The following is a 17348-nucleotide window of genomic DNA, read 5'->3' as shown; positions in this document are numbered from 1 at the left end:
AATGTTAATAATCTACACAAAATTCTCTACAAAAAAGATTCAGTACACTTTTCGCAGGGATTAATATTTAAAAAGATAATACAGAGGGAAAGTGAATTATAATAAATTCTAAGGTTCCTTGTTTTTATTTTTTCGTTAATAATTTGAAAAAACAAAGCAGCGAGTAAGTTCATTATAATAAATTTTAAAGATATTATTTATTAATAACAAAGTGAAAAAAAAAACTAAACGTTAAAATTAAAACTAAATTATAACAAATCTTAAACTAAACTTATAAGTAAAAAATGCTCCCCAGGTCACCTTCATGAGTTATGGTGCCCAGAAGGCTGGCAGCGTTACCTTTTTGGATGGCCAGGCTTATCCTCTGGCCGAGATAGCTGCCAGCCCTCCGGTCACCTGAGATGTCCATGAGGCGCTGGGACATTCCTTAAATAAGCTTTTTGTGCTAGGCCCCCACGGTCCCAGAGTCTCTACGCCAAACGGCGCAAATATGTAGCCCTCGCCGAGGACAGCATATTTGCGCCGCTTGTTGTGTTCAGCGGTTGTAGCCGCCGGTCCCGCCTTGACGGAGGTCGCCTGTAGGTGGGACGGCGCGAGCGTGTCAACGCAGGTGGCGTCCCACACAAGCGTCCTCCCCAGCCTTCACGGAATAAGTGAAGTTCCGTCGGGCCGCTTGCCGTCGTCGCGTGCGATACCGTTCGGCTCTAGGATGGCCGGCACGCTAAAGGAAGCAAGCGCCCTCCGGATGACATCATTCAGGGAGGTGTGGCGAGAGATGCGGCCTGCGCTTCTCTGGCAGGGCAAGCCGTGGTGGCCCAGCTCGTCAACATTGGAACCACAGCGGCAGCGGTGGGGCTCATTGGTTTTGACCCCCAATCGCAGACTGGTAGCGAGTGCGAGGGCCTTTCTCTCTAGGAGAGTGCCTATGTTGGGGGATGGCAATGCATGGAGCGAGAGCCCCGACTCTGGCTCCGATACAGCTAAGAGACGAGCGCGCTCTGCAGGGCTTTGAGCATTATCAATAAGAGCTTTTAAGGTGGCTCTGCAGAGGGGCTCATCCCAAAGTTTTTGAGAATGAACGAAGGCTGGGATTGGATTTTCCGGGCAGGCTTGCGTCCAAGCATTTTTGGCCTCGATCTGTATTTGGATGCAGATATTGTCGGCGGGAGGGCAAAAAATTTTACTGGCGAGATCTTGCGTGCTGTGGAAAGAGGACAAAAAACCTGGGAGGGCGATGCTGACAACTAGCCGGATGCCCAGGCCGCCATGAAGGATTAGCAAAGAGGCCTGAGTCCAATTTTAAAGTCCCTTTTTAGTTTTTCGTAAATAACTTGTAAACGGTGGCCCATAGCAAAATAGGTTATACTTTACAAATTATTTACGAAAAACTAAAAAAAAAAGTGACGTGAATTGATTGTAATGAACTTTCTTCCTTTAATATCGTTTCAAATATTGATCCCAGAGAAAAGTGTTTCAGATGTTTTTGGACAAAAATTTTATGTAGATTATTTATTCATAAAAACCTATTTTACAATGGAACACCGTTTACGAGTTATGTACGAAAAACTAAAAAGGGACTTTAAAATTTATTATAATACTAATAATATATACTTACCCGCTTCTTTGTTTTTTTTTAATATTGATCCTAGAGAAAAGTGTTCTATATGTTTCTTGTATGAAATTTCATTTTTATTATTTATGTATAAGATATTTTTTGCTGTGTCATACTTCAAATTATTAACGAAAAATAAAAACAAGGAACCTTAGAATTTATTATAATTAACTTTCCCTCTGTATTATCTTTTTAAATATGATTCCCTGCGAAAAGTGTACTGAATCTTTTTTGTAGAAAATTTTGTGTAGATTATTAACATTTAACAACATTTTAATATATTGGCCACCGTTTGCGAGTTATTTACGAAAAACTAAAAAAAAAGCGACCTTGGAAGTCATTATAATAAACTTTCCCGCGTTAATATCTCTTTGAATATTGATCCTAGCGAAAAATTGTACGAAATCTTTCTTGTAGGAAATTTTATGCAGATTACTTACGCATAAGAACATTTTTGCTATGCGCCACTGTTTAAGAGTTATTTACGACACACTAAAAAAAGGAATCTTTAATATCTAATATCGCACTTCCGGTCAAGAATTCGATCGAGCAAATTCGGATTCAGCGGGGTCTAATTAGGGTAAAAAACCCGGTTGCCAAAAAGTTATATAATTTGCCAGTCGAAATCGAGTTTTACAAAAATATGACCAGTTTACAATAGTTTTTTTTTATATATTCGTTCGTTTAGTTTATTGATAAAACTTTTTAAATTAATATAGAGCCTATATTTTTCATATTATATTAATATAATTAAAAATAGGTATTCTTTAATTAAATATTCTTTTCTTTTACACAATGTATTTTGATGTGTAAAACTATAATCGTTTAGTTTAGTTTTCAATGTAGGAAATAATTTTCAACATTGAAATAAAAACAGTTTTTCAGCCACCACTTTGTTTTTTTTATTTTTATTTTGTAAAGTTAACCTCACGACCTTTTTTAGCGTGTAATTTCCTGTCATTTGATACCACACACGATTTTTAATATTTTTTTTGATTTTTCAAATTTGAAATGTCAATAAATGCGTTTTGCATGCATATATTTTGATATATTTTTAGTATGTCAAAAAGATACACCCAAAGAACTAAAAACATCAAACCCCGTCTTTGTGGGAATTATTTTGACCCCAAAGGCTATATCATCTCTACTAGTAGCCAACACGCCAAACGTTTACGCTACGACAACGAAACGCTATCTTTGTCTCTCTATCGCACTAATATGTAAGAGTGATAGAGACAGAAAGCGCTTCGTTGTTGGAGCGCAAGCGATTGGCATGTTGGCTAGGCCCCCAGAACAGCTAAATTTACCTAATGATTCGGTTATTAAAATAAAAACAAAAATTGGCATCTTGGCTAGGCACATTGGGAGCGTAGCCAACATGCCAAACGTTTGCGCTACGACAACGAAACACTATCTTTGTCTCTCTATCGCACTAATATGTAAGAGTGATAGAGACAGAAAGCGCTTCGTTGTTGGAGCGCAAGCGATTGGCATATTGGCTAGGCCTCCAGAACAACTAAATTTACCTAATGATTTGGTTATTAAAATAAAAACAAAAATTGTCATCTTGGCTAGGCACTTTGGGTTCGTAGCCAATATGCCAATCGTTTGCGCTACGTCAACGAAACGCTACCTCCGTCTCTCTATCGCACTAATATGTAATAGTGATAGAGACAAAGCGCTTCGTTGTCGGAGCGCAAACGATTGGCATCTTGGCTAGGCCCCTAGACCAGCTAAATTGAACCTAATGATTTGGTTAGGAAATTAAAAATAATACGGTTACTGAAACTATGCGTTATGCGACAGTCAATTTGTAAGATTTTATTCCATAAAATAGGTATAAATTAGACAAGAGACTAACTACTATTCTACCTAACTACATATACGTAATTAGTACCTATACGGTACCCGGACTACATTTTTATTCGTCGAATATTATTTCGATTAAAAATCATGATTATATTTATTTGATTAAGAATAAGTTATTCTCATTCAATTTTTTCTCATACGAATTATTCCCGACCAAAATTATTTGAATATTTTTGACGGGAATAAAATCGAGATGATTTTATTCCTACGAATTCTTATTCAAATAATGATTTTATTCTTGAATGCCCAACACTGGTGTGCGGCAACTGCTATGGCTAGACTCCAAAATTGGTGTGGGCCGCATGTACTTGTAGCGACGCAACTAAATCGCGGAGTGAGCCACGCCTGGTATGGGGATCAGATATATTTTTAGTAACAAATTTATATTGATTTTGATTAACAATTTAGGTAAATAATACTTAATAAACTTAATACTTAAGTATCTTATAAAATAAAATAACTAAAACTCATCATCATTATCATCATTCTAGCCTTCATTCGCCCACCGCTGAGCATAGGCCTCTCTTCGTGTACGCCACTTATCCCGGTCCTGGGCTATAACCGCGAAAATCGAAGTTCGCAAATTGCGGGCATTTTTCTCTGTCACTCTTATTACGCCTTCATTGGAGTAAAAGAGAAAGATCCCCGCAATTTGCGAATTTCGGTTTTCCCCCCCTCTAGTCCCTCTGGGCTAGTCTCATCCAAAAGTGCCCCGCGATTTTCCGAATGTCATTCACACATCGAGCCAACGGACGCCAGGCGCTTCTTTCATCCGAAAGCGGCCACCAATCCGTCAACATTTTGGTCCACCTGCCATCACTCTGCCTAGCAACATGTCCCAACTAAACCTAAACCTAACTAAAATATAAAAATCCCTAAAAACCCCTAAAAGCCCCTCGGCAAGGTGCCCATCGCGCAGGCAGCATTCCCGCGCTGTATAGCGATGGCAATCCTTTGCGCGAGAAAGCTGCCTGCGCGAGAGTCCCCATGTTGCCTCCTTTAACCGCTTTCCAGGCTCCTTAAGGAGCCCGCGCGCTCCTCTACCCCACAGCCCGAGCGTCTCGACGCCAACAGCTACGAACTCGTAGTTGGCGCCGTGACAGCTGTATTTTTAGTAACAATGATCATGGTATAATAATATACTCCGCCTGGTACTCTCTTCCCGTCTTTTCGTGGCCACGTGACTGACACAAGCCTACGACATCATGCGACAGCGCCATATGATAATATGCGATAGCGCTATATAAAGTGGCAATGTTATTGTGACGTAGGCTTGTGTCACTCAGGGAAGGGAAGACCATGTTTTATTAGACTATGACAATGATATTACTTTATCTACACACATATTATATCATTTATATCCATAACTTTTTAAATTGTATTCTTGATATAACTAATAAGAATAAAACAATAGCTGGAATATTAAAAAAAAGAGAGTACAAAACGCTGTTTTCCGCAGTTTAATTGAGCATAAAATCATCCCGAGAAGTTTATGAAAAATGTACATTAATTAGAACATTTAATTAAATATTAATTAGCGAGGGTCGGCCGGTCGACAGTTGTTTACTCTTTCTTCTGTTTTTTACTGCTTAATAATCAATCATAAACAATGCGTGTTTCTGTTTACAAAATATAGGATGTAACAATAGTGTCTTACACAGGGAGTTATAGCTTTTTTATAATCGATAACTCCTGCGGGAGCAATATAGGCCTTTGTCGTTCAATACACCTGCAAAAAAATAAGTTATTTTTCGAGGAAGTGTGATGAAAAGCGTTTTTAACTTTGGTTTCGAAGATTGAGTCAGTGGGTGCGTTTATGTTAGAACATATAAACCTATCAGGTTGTAAACCTTACGCAACGAGCTGGCGACTATTTTGTTTTGTCTGTGGTTTTCTATATTGTCAGTTTACTTGAACAACTGAATATATATATCGTTTATCATATCAGCTGGAAGCGCGTTGTATATACCTTGGCTCTAGTACACCAAGTAATAACTAGATTCAAATATCATTATGTCGTGTATTTAATTTCTACCACTTCTTGTAGCAACTATAAGGGGCTATTCATAATTACGTCATTTCAAATTAGGGGGGGGGGGGGGTCTGGACATCGGATGACGGTAGCATGAAGTAGGAGGAAATGGGGTCATTTGAAGCATGATTTTTGGATGATTATAGGGGGGGGGGGGGGTCCAAAATCGTTAAAAATCGATGACGTAATTTATGGACAGCCCCTAAACTACAGACTATACTGTATAGCTTAGGTATTTAAATAAAAGTTAACAAACAATTTGTACATTTTCGGGTAGTTATAACATTTATTGGTTAACCAACCAAATACAAAACCGCCTGGATCTGTCACTGAACGACCTGACTTTAACCTACATTATTAAAATTTGATCGTGTAATGTTTTCATTTACCCTCAACTGGCTTAAGGAGCCATTTGATGGTTTTGGTTTACTTTTATTTAAATACCTAAAGATACAGAGTATACGCTAGTTACAGTTAATCTAAAGTTTCAGAGTATTTCTAAGCCTTATAATTTTAGGTAAAGTGAGTATTAACTAAATGAAATTTTGTTATTACAGCTTGGCAAATAAAACCGGCCAAGTGCGAGTCGCGCTCGCCCACCGAGGGTTCTGTACTTTTTAGTATTTGTTGTTAAAGCGGCAACAGAAATACATCATCTGTGAAAATTTCAACTGTCTAGCTAACACGGTTCATGAGTTACAGCCTGGTGACCACGGAAGAAAGAATGAGCGTGCCGACAGGAGTCTTAGTAATAGGGTTCCGTACCCAAAGGGTAAAAACGGAACCCTATTACTAAGACTCCTGTCGGCACGCTCATTCTTTCTTCCGTGGTCACCAGGCTGTAACCCTAAGAAACACGGTTTTTGAATTTCGAACCGTTCCGTTCCGTTCAAATCAGGAATGTTGCGGATCCATATATTTTGGATATCCGCGGATGCGGATGCGGATGTCAAGTTAAGTACTTAAAAAACGTCAAATATTAAATTTTTGGTATTTTTTTATTAAAAAAAAGAAACGTTTAGCATTTGAGCATGAATATAGGTACGTTATATTTAATAAATAGTAACTTGGCCTACTTTTCTAGATCTAGACGATTACGCCGCCGCTAAGACGTTCCTGTACCGACTTGTTCGACATCCGCATCCGCATAAGCTCCGCATCGATTTTATGCGGATGCGGATGCAGATGCGGATGTTGAAAATAATGCGGATGTTCCGCGGATGCGGATGCGAATATTCGCAACATCCCTGGTTCAAATGTAACACTATTTACACTCCATTCGTTCGTATTTACAAATGGCAGCTATAAGCGGCCGTCGAAATATTCGCCATTTATCCGAAATGGCAATATGTTGGAACATCTGTGGCACTTTGGAATGTGCAAGTGCATATGATATGCCAACTGTCGTGTTAAAATAAAAGCGTAGGCAAGAAGTATGATACATGTTGAATTAAGTACCTAATATATTTTTTTCAGCGCTAATGATGATACGTTGTCCTTTTGCCTTTACGAAGCATTTTAGCCACATACCGGGAAACCCATGTTATCAGCTAAGACCGTAGCTCAGCGGTGAATGTATTAATAGTTATGTCGGTAGAAAATAAACAATGAGCCACAACATAAACGAACTAGACTTAACTATTACAAAAGTCTGACCTGTGCCCTGTTTAGCAAAAGCTTGTAACTTGTAATACAAGTGGAAGTCCCTTTCTAACAAAAGCTGTCAAAAAGGGACTTCCACTTGTATTACAAGTTACAAGCTTTTGGTAAACAGTTTGCGTTAAGAGTCATTTTGTATGGGATTTTGAGTTTCCAAAACATCCCGCTTGGCGCGCTGTTCAAAATCTCATACAAAAATAGACAACGCAACGCGAATGCAAGTCACGCTGTCGAATGAAATGTACACTAAGCGTTTAGTGCTAAAAAAAAACCGGACAAGTGCGAGTCGGACTCGCCCACCGAGGGTTCTGTACTTTTGTTGTTATAGCGGCAACAGAAATACATCATCTGTGAAAATTTCAACTGCCTAGCTATCACAGTTCATGAGATACAGCCTGGTGACAGACGGACGGACGGACGGAGGGACGGACGGACGGACGGACAGCGTAGTCTTAGTAATAGGGTCCCGTTTTTACCCTTTGGGTACGGAACCCTAATGATCCCACGTGTAGGTACCTATTGTGCCGCGAGCCACTATACTGTAGGTACTGTCAGTGGGGAGACACTCCTGACTTCGGTCGAACTCGGCTCCGCTCGGCTCAGCATTGCTACGAGCAATTATTAGGGTTGGCACCACTTGACTTCCTTGTGCGTGCACGACCACAGATAAGATAATAACTTGAATTTTGACAACCCTAAATAGCCGAAAGGGATAGTGCTAGATTAGAAAGGGATAGCATGATTCGATCCTGAATTGCTGTCAAACTTCGGGTTTGTAGGAAGTGTCCTTTCTGTACGGTAGTACTATTATTTCTTCTGTGGTACTGTGTGCAGTTTGAATATGCCAAATATTGCAATGTGTTGCAAGACTTTGAGAGTGTTTGTTACGTTATCTGAGATATTTTTAACTAACTCTAGCGCCTTAAAAAATTGAAATTTTTAAAAATGAAAAAAAAAAATTGTGTAAAAATAATTTTATTTTTTATTTATCTTAAGGGGCCCACTGATTACCAGTCCGCCGGACGATATCGGCCTGTCAGTTGTTCGGAGCTGTCAAATTTTTGTTCTAACTGACAGGCCGATATCGTCCGGTGGCCTGTTAGTCAGTGGTCGGCTTTATCACGGAAAATACCATTACCACCAAAATAACGGTAGGTACCATTTGGTGAACTGAATCTGTCATGGCAGCATTTTAAACTCTTTTCATTAATTAACTGTACATACTTAATTAATCGCGTTAAACCCTATAATGACATTAATTATGTGTACAAAACGCGAGAGTTTAAAGTGTTATTGTACATACATTCTAAAACATGTGTAAATATTTAAACAGTGTGCGACAATTAGCAACTTTCCCAATCATAACGTACCTTGGGGGTAAACTCTCACTTTAGGGGTCATCCATTAATTACGTCACACGAATTTCTAAGTTTTTTGACCCCTCCCCCCCCCCCTTGTCACATTTGGTCACATTTGGCAAACCCCTCCCCCCTAGTGTGACGTCACATTTTTTCTACGAAATCGCCAAATCGAATTAAGTAAGTACCTAAGTATTATTAATATTTTATCAAAATATTTTTGACGATATAAATATTAGTAATTTTATAACCCAAAACTGCTTAGGAAAGAAAATTAAAAGAATAAAAACGATTATCGTTTTAAAAACTTGTTATTTAAATGTACAGCGAAATATTTTAAAAAAAAATTTCGGTTACTGATGAAGTTAAAGTGACGTCACAAAGTTTGTGTCTCCCCCCTCCCCCATGTCACAATATGTCACATTTTCTTGACCCCCTCCCTCCCCCTAAACGTGTGACGTAATTAATGGATGACCCCTTACCCCCAAGGGCTAACTCGGCACGTTTGGTAATTTTATCAAACGCTCATTATTTATTTAACGTGTTCAACAATTTCAACATGTTTCGGAGAGCTTTGAATTGAAATGTATTTTATTAAAAACATACTTAATTACCTAATAGCAATATTAGAAGTACTTATTGAGAATGTCTACTTACTTTTCCTATCTATCGGCAGAGCAAAAACGGTATTTTTTATAGAAATTAGACATGACGACAATGCAACAATTTGTTGTAAATGTCATGCAGTGTTAGCTGAGTCCGACTTTATTAGAATAAAATGTAACTAAAAATTAAAACTAGCTACGAAACTAAAACTACCAACTAAACTAAAAACCGCATCGAAATCGGTCCATCTGTTTGAGAGCTACGATGCCACAGACATACACACAGGTAGACATTGCCGTCAAATATATAACAACCCTCATTTTGTGCCGGGGGTTAAATAGGTCCTCCACACGTATGTGAACTAATTTTAAGCATTAGAACTAGCGAAACTTCTCACGAACAATCGTGTATATTTTAGGGTTCCGTACCCAAAGAGTAAAAACGGAACCCTATTACTAAGACTCCACTGTCCGTCTGTCTATCACCAGGCTGTATCTCATGAACCGTGATAGCTAGACGGTTGAAATTTTCACAGATGATGTATACTGCGTCAAGCAAATCTTGTCAGTAGAAAAAGGCGGCAAATTTGAAAAATCGCGGGCTAGCAACACTGTGTTCGAATAATTCCAAAATCGCTTGTCGTCTGTGTTTTATCTGTGGCCAACTTGTTTGTTGACATTCTGAATCGTTTTTATTTCAAGAGATATTTCTGCTGTGACCTGTGATATTTTCTGATATTTAATAAGATTGTGCATTACCTTAAGCAAAGCTAAGCCTGCAATGTATAATCATACTCGTTCATAGTAAACATTACTAAAATTTTAGGTTATGACAAGTACTGGAAGAACATGGGAAGAACTTGGGAACTTTTAAGATTATGTGCAGTTTTTTTTGTTTTAGGGTTAAAAGGCATAAATAAAATTAAAACGTATGCCTAAATCTATCCAATAAGACCACACATTGTGTCCTGGAAACCGTCCATAGGCCCACATATCTTACTATTTTCAGCGACTGATTCGACTACATCATTTACAAAGGTAAACTTTTAAAACAGTATTAAGAACTTTGATTATATCGCCGTTCTTTCGCAACATTACCTAATCCTTACATATGTTTGTTGCAGGATTAAATCTCGCTCAATATGAGGCGTTCGTAGTAGATAGTTTCTCTTCAGAAGTTCAGTCAGACAATACTTACCTACGGCGGTTTATATACGTGTACAGTGCAACCAAGACGAAAAATAAATTTATAATTTAAAAATGTAACAAAAATATTGAGAGCTTAAATATTGATGGAATAGATTATTCTTGTATAAGTTGTCCTTATGTTAGTCATTAAGAAAGTATATTATTTAGGCTAATTTGTTGCATGCTCTCAGCTACTGCACATATATACCGATGGGAAATCCTAGTTTATACTTGCTGAAACAGGTACAGTCAGCAGCAAAAGTTACTAAGCGGGCCAGGTGTTCAAAATGATCTTGACGCAACTTTATTATTAAGAGAATAAGAGTGTGTCAAGGTAATTTTGAATACCTGGCCCGCTTAGTAACTTTTGCTGCTGACTGTACCTATGTATCTTTTTAAAAGAAGTTTTAAGTCGCTTTACATACCTGTTTGTTCAATAAAAGAAAATAATGTAGTCAGCATTCATATGGAGCACTAGACGCAGTGTAGGTATCATTTTAGAAAAGTATTTTCACATTTCCAAAATGACAAGTCTTGAATAGCCTAATGTACAAGTTAATAAAATTTCCTAACAGTATTTTTTATTTTTATTATATAATATTATAATTGTGTTATATTTCTCAAACATATTTCCTAAACTTTAGCCGGGCAAACACAACTAGCCAGTTAGTCAGATCCAAGAAAATTATACTCATAGCTTTAGCATAAGAAAAAGAGTATGATTCCCTCTGTCTTTAGACAGTCAGTCCTGGGCCAAACTACATAAAGAATCTTTTTTATGCCTGCCACAGAACCCTACAAATTATAAATTGAATAGAAGAACAGTATTTCTTAGACCATGAAATAAAATAGGTACCAAGGGTTAAATTAGACAAATTATTGTTAAACTAAACTAAAAATATTTAGTTTACCCAAGAAATGTTTATTGTAAGTTAATTAAAGTTATATAGGGAAGATAAAAGGAGTTAACTCCTTATGTTTGGAAACTTAAATTACACATTTTGTAACAAATCTGTTTTATGCTTAAGATGCAATAGATGACTACAGAGTATTATGATGCTTGGTTGAAGTGACCAGGTAACCTTGGTAACTTCATATTTTTTCAATGAATGCCCTGAATTAAAATGTAGGTAGGTTAAAGTGACCCTTATCTTCTCTTACATTTAAATTAAATAAGCACCCAAATATCATTTGTTTTATTTTTATTATGTATATTGTACAATATATACCAATCAAAATATTACACAGGTAGGTATGTGATATTGATCCAGCAAAGTACACTAATTTACATTAACAAGTAGCATATTATATTGTAAGTATCAAATATTCCACAATTTCCATTTTGCTATGATTAAAATTGAATTCCAACTGAGAAATCTAATAAAATATTAAAATTCAGTAGGACATCTACCTGCGGAAGCAATGATTTTATTCATACATTCTAGTTTAATGGCATCTCTTCTTCTTTGTCGTTCCCTCATGACTGAGGATCGTGACCAATAACTATGTCCCTCCATTTATCGCGAACAAGGGCTATTTGGGCTGCCCTCTGCATGGAACCACATGCTTGTTTTATGGAATCCGACAATCTTGCAGGGGCTCTTCCTCTAGCGCGCTTGCCTTCAACTTGCCCCGGTATGATGTCACGTTCGAGGCTGTGGTGTGGCGACCGCAGTATGTGCCCAAAGAATCTAAGAGCCCTCTCCTGGCAGATTGTCGTTTGGTGATTTTGAGTTCTCTCAGAATGGTTTAATGGCATAGTCCGTTTCTAATTGTAATTTGATATCTTCAAATTTGTTAATCATTTTGACTAACATGGCTTTTAAATTGTCCGTCCATATTAAATAACAATTTCTAAAATTTTCAATAAGCCGCAAGTGACAATTTGAATTGACGTACGTAGGGCGCGCTCAGCGGAAAAAAAATCATATTCGTTTTGGTTCGATGTACATTGCTGCTTTTCTTAGCGCAATACTGCTCTTTGAGTGTTGCCCTACTTTAGTTTGCTTTACATTGCTACTGACAAGATTTGCTTGACGCACTATATGTCTGTTGCCTTTATAACAAAAAATACTAAAAACCGGGCAAGTGCGAGTCGGACTCGCGCACGAAGGGTTCCGTACCATAATGCAAAAAACGGAAAATAGAAAACGGTCACCCATCCAAGTACTGACCCCGCCCGACGTTGCTTAACTTCGGTCAAAAATCACGTTTGTTGTATGGGAGCCCCACTTAAATCTTTATTTTATTCTGTTTTTAGTATTTGTTGTTATAGCGGCAACAGAAATACATCATCTGTGAAAATTTCAACTGTCTAGCTATCACGGTTCGTGAGATACAGCCTGGTGACAGACAGACGGACGGACGGACAGCGGAGTCTTAGTAATAGGGTCCCGTTTTACCCTCTGGGTACGGAACCCTAAAAAGTACGGAACCCTCGGCGGGGCGAGTCCGACTCGCACTTATCCTTTCACACTCGATTTTTAAGGGTTTATCTTGGATACGAGTATTATAGTTAAGATCCCTATTCGAACTTACAACTGATCTCAAATTGAGATCATTTTGAGATGAAAGCTAACTGCTAACAATATACCTAACGTCTCCCATCTGCAGTGTAATGTTATGTCCTAGAACGAGGCGGTCTAGCCATTACATGGATCCTAGGGGACCCAACTAGCTAAGTCGTGGCATACAGGGTGTAGAGGGAATTTGACATTAAAGCATTAAATTGCACCAACACATGACATGGAATATTCATGGTAAATTTAACTACATCACAGAATAATACGAGTAGTACAGTCGCCATCAGATATATCGGAGCGGCCAAGGTGTTCACAATATCTGAGCACGCGCTCTAACGCCCTGACAATAGAGGCGTGTTCCGATATTTGTGAGCACCTTGGCCGCTCCGATATATCTGATGGCGACTGTACTTACTATAGTCTGTATCTTTAGGTATTTAAATAAAAGTAAACAAACAATTTGTAAATTTTCGGGTAGTTATAACATTTATTGGTTAACCGACCAAATACAAAACCGCCTGGACCGACCAGTCACTGAACGACCTGACTTTAACCTACATTATTTGTTCATGTAATGTTTTCATCTACCTTCAACTGGCTTAAGAATCCATTTGAGGGTAGATTTTGTTTACTTTTATTTAAATACTTAAAGATAGAGAGTATAGGTATAGAAGGTTCACTCTCTAACAAAACGCGTCTATTACGACAGATATGGCCGCTAGGTGGCGCAAGCGCGAGCAGGCGTCCGTTCCGTAGCGGTGCGCGGCAACTACTATGGCTAGACACCAAAATTGGTGCGGGCCGCATGCAGTTGTAGCGACGAATAAGTTCCTAAAAACTCATTGGTACAGTCACCTGCAATAATATGTTACTCTTCGAAGGCCGCAAAAATATGTGACACGCTCTTATGACTCTACAAATAAGATCGTGTCAGATATTTTTGCGGCCTTTGTTGTGTAACATATTATTGCAGGTGACTGTACGAGGACATTATGTAAATGCAGCGATTACCTGCGACCAGAATGCCAATTGAGTCATTACGGAGGTGGCCATTAGGGTAACGTGTACGGGTTCCTATGCAACCCTAATTGTGGAGTAGGGATGACGACACAATACATGTTGAATTTTATAATAAAATCTAGTTAAATAATGAAAATCTATCTAATACCTTTAAACGAGCAATTCTTGTTTATTTATTTATATGTATATTTATTTACATATATATTTCGGGGATCTCGGAAACGGCTCTAGCGATTTCGATTAAATTTGCTATATGGGGTTTTCGGGGGTGACAAATCGATCTAGCTAGGTCTTATCTCTGGGAAAACGAGCATTTTTGAGTTTTTATATGTTTTCCGAGCTCGGTCTCTTCATTATATGTAACGTAGGTATTCTATATATTTGTTATACTGTTACTTCTATTTTTTATTTTATTTTCCTCTAATCTACTTATTGTACTCAGTGCTATATTGTCTACCATTCTTTATCAATTCTCACTTACTCAAAGGTGGAAGAAATCCCTTAAAGGGATAAGTTCGCGTCTGTACTGCCTATCCTGTGCCATATTTGTGTTTTTAGCGTTTGTACACTAACATACAGAAAATGAGCAATTTATTAGATTTTGTACTTCTAATCTATGTACTTATATATTTATTTATCTACCTACTAACGACCCGCCCCGGCTTTGCACGGGGTAACAAATTATACACAAACTTTCCCCAAGAATCACTCTATCGATAATTGAAAACAGCATGAAAATCCGTTCAGTAGTTTTTGAGTTTATCGCGAACATATAAACACACAAACAGTCGCGGCGGGGGACTTTGTTTTATAAGGTGTAATAGTAGCGCTACATCGTTGCCGATAACATGGATTTCCCGGTATTTAGTGAAAATTCTTCGTCGAAGCAAAACGACAAGTGATTAGTGCTGAATGCAGTGTAAAGAGTCTTTGGAATTCACTCCCTCTAAATATTAGACAAGCTCGAAGTAAGTTTTCTTTTAAGCGGTTGTTGCGCAAGCATTTGCTAAAAGTTCGAATAATATCCATCATTATTATATTTATAGTATGTATTGTATAAATATGTAGTACTTTATATATATTTTATTTATTTATGTAGTTTATATGTATAGTTTGCTTTTTTTTATTCACTGAATAGGTATATTTCTCTCTCTGCACCAATTGTAGATGTCTGTTTGGCCCTATGGTTGACTGGTAGAGAATGCCATTTGGCATTAAGTCCGCCATTTGTACATTTTTGTATCTACTTTGTGCAATAATTAAAGATGTAATGTTTTGAAAAGATGTGTCCCGCCGAGTTTGTTGCCGGTCCCATATTGGGATACCCTCCTCCAATTGAGGGGGGACTTAAATCTTCTCGAAGCAGAGGTGTAGGGTTGGAGCCGGTGTAGCTTTATTTGACGTTCATAAGCGCATTGTAATATGCCTATTTGAATAATAAACTACCGGCGCGATTCGGGAAATGAATTAGAGATTCACTAGATATGAAATAGTAAAGATATGTGACGTTCCACGGCAAAAGATACCTTATGGAGGCTGGCGCTTACGCTATTATTAACGCCGCTCCAATATTCAGCCGGGGCAATGGTACCTTTTGCCGTGGAACGTCACATATCTTTACTATTTCATATCTAGTGAATCTGTAATTCATTTCCCGAATCGTGCCGTATCTGTGTTTTTATCTAATGGGTTAATAAGATCCAAGATAAGATCTTCTGGGCGAGCTCGCTCCATCGTAGGAGTCGTAGGACACGTCTACGCCTCGGCTAGTCTGTGGCCATGAGTAAGCCCATTCATAATAAAAAAAAGATCGATTTGTGATAGATTATTTCGTAAAATTCTTATTCTATCCTACCGACTGCGCCACTTACTTTAGTACTTGGAGGCCCATTCAAACGTACATTGAGACATCATAATGATATATAAATGAAGCTTTTTAACTTCTAGCCACCAAGCCTAGCCACCCAGCCTAGCCACCCAGCCTAGCCACCCAGAAATCACAACTTGACGAGACAAATGCAATTATGATTTGTCAAATTAAATATTTCAAATACAGTGGGATAAAAGGTCGTTTAATAGGTCCCTGGGTGGCTAGAGTATTCATGTTTTTTGAGTGAAATGCGAATCAGACACGGTAAGAATAACATTAGGTACTCTTTAGTAAGTAATGACATTAGAGTTAGACCAAGAAAAGTCTGCAGCGATTTTGATAGCCCACGAAGTGCAACTGTTATTTATACATCATCATTTCATAGATGTTTGACGTTTAAAATAACACTTGCACTGCGTGGGCTATCAAAATCGCTGCAGACTTTTCGTGGTGTAACTCTAGTAATGACGATATAAAAATGGTAATGAAATATTATATTATAAAAATTGGAATAGTAATAGTTATTTGTTTTACACGGGGGCAAAGTTGTTGTTTAACGCTCGTGCTAATATTGATACCCGAGTAAGCGTAAGATTCCAAAAATGAAATTCTAAAATGGTATCTTGAGCGTTGCAAGGGTTTCAAAGCACGAGGGTTAAACAAACTTTGCCCCCGAGGGCCCCGAGTGAAACACAAAATTTTTCACCACACCAACCCGAAGCAAATATTAAATGTAAAATATCAAACAAAATCAAATTTAAATGAATGTTATTAAATATTTATCATCCAAAGTCATCATTTAAAAGTCAATTCTACCAGCAAACATAAGAAAACAACTCAGAATTTGCATTTGATTACTTTGCCTCACATGTGAATTACTGATAGCAAAGTGCAACTTTGCTATCCGTTTTTAAAGTGCAAAGTATGCCTTTCCGAGCTGGTGTGGTGAAAAGAATATTAATTATTTAAGAAATTAACGTAGACCTAACGTAACCTACTGGTAATTTGTACAAAATGAATACCTACTCATCCAACATTTAAGATGAAGATTTTTATTAAAGATTTTCTTATTAAGCGTGAAAATTTCAATTTCGTCACTAAAATTATTGATTTATTACATCAATACTTCAACGTTTACCCAAAAAGCAACAGGCGAAATTCAGACATCGAACGTTTTAAACGTTCAAAAACGCCCAAGACATTCCATTTTCAAATTGTACTCGCACCAACCTGGTTCGCAGACTTGTTGATGTAAAATGAGCTTTAAACTTATGCTCAAACAAGTGGTTTTCGCGTGGCGGGCGAGCGCGCGACCGCCCCGCGTGGAGTTGGCTTCGGACTGAGGGTCCAACGTTGACGGGTAGGTTTTGTGACTGGATTGATGTGGGAAAGAGATGGTTTATACAGGGTGTGGCAAGGTACGGGTGAAATTTTTGGCGTCTGTATCTTAAATTTATATATAAATTTTTATATTAAATTTTGTGCATAATTATGTATTGAGTGAAATGGAATGTATAAGAGTTAGACCAAGATAAGTTTGCAACGATTTTATAGCCCACGCAGTGCAAGTGTTATTTAGAACGTCAAACGTCTATGAAATTAGATGGCAAGAA

At 37.9% G+C, this 17348-nt stretch overlaps 1 protein-coding gene across 2 annotated transcripts in view; it reads right to left on the bottom strand.

The window, feature by feature from the left end:
* LOC134802454 (Kv channel-interacting protein 4-like) overlaps positions 1-17138 on the bottom strand; it is a 66785-nt gene extending 49647 nt beyond the window's left edge. For both annotated transcript variants that reach the window (XM_063775123.1, XM_063775124.1), the window contains exon 1: positions 16966-17138. The gene's annotated coding sequence lies outside the window, so the exon portion shown is untranslated. The remainder of the gene's footprint in view (positions 1-16965) is intronic.
* Between the last annotated feature and the right edge of the window lie 210 nt (positions 17139-17348).

Source organism: Cydia splendana, chromosome 24 (genome assembly GCF_910591565.1).
Source record: "Cydia splendana chromosome 24, ilCydSple1.2, whole genome shotgun sequence".
In the NCBI taxonomy this organism is placed as follows: domain Eukaryota; kingdom Metazoa; phylum Arthropoda; class Insecta; order Lepidoptera; family Tortricidae; genus Cydia; species Cydia splendana.
The sequence above is the reverse complement of the archived record's forward strand: the minus strand, read 5'-3'. Positions and strand labels throughout refer to the sequence as shown.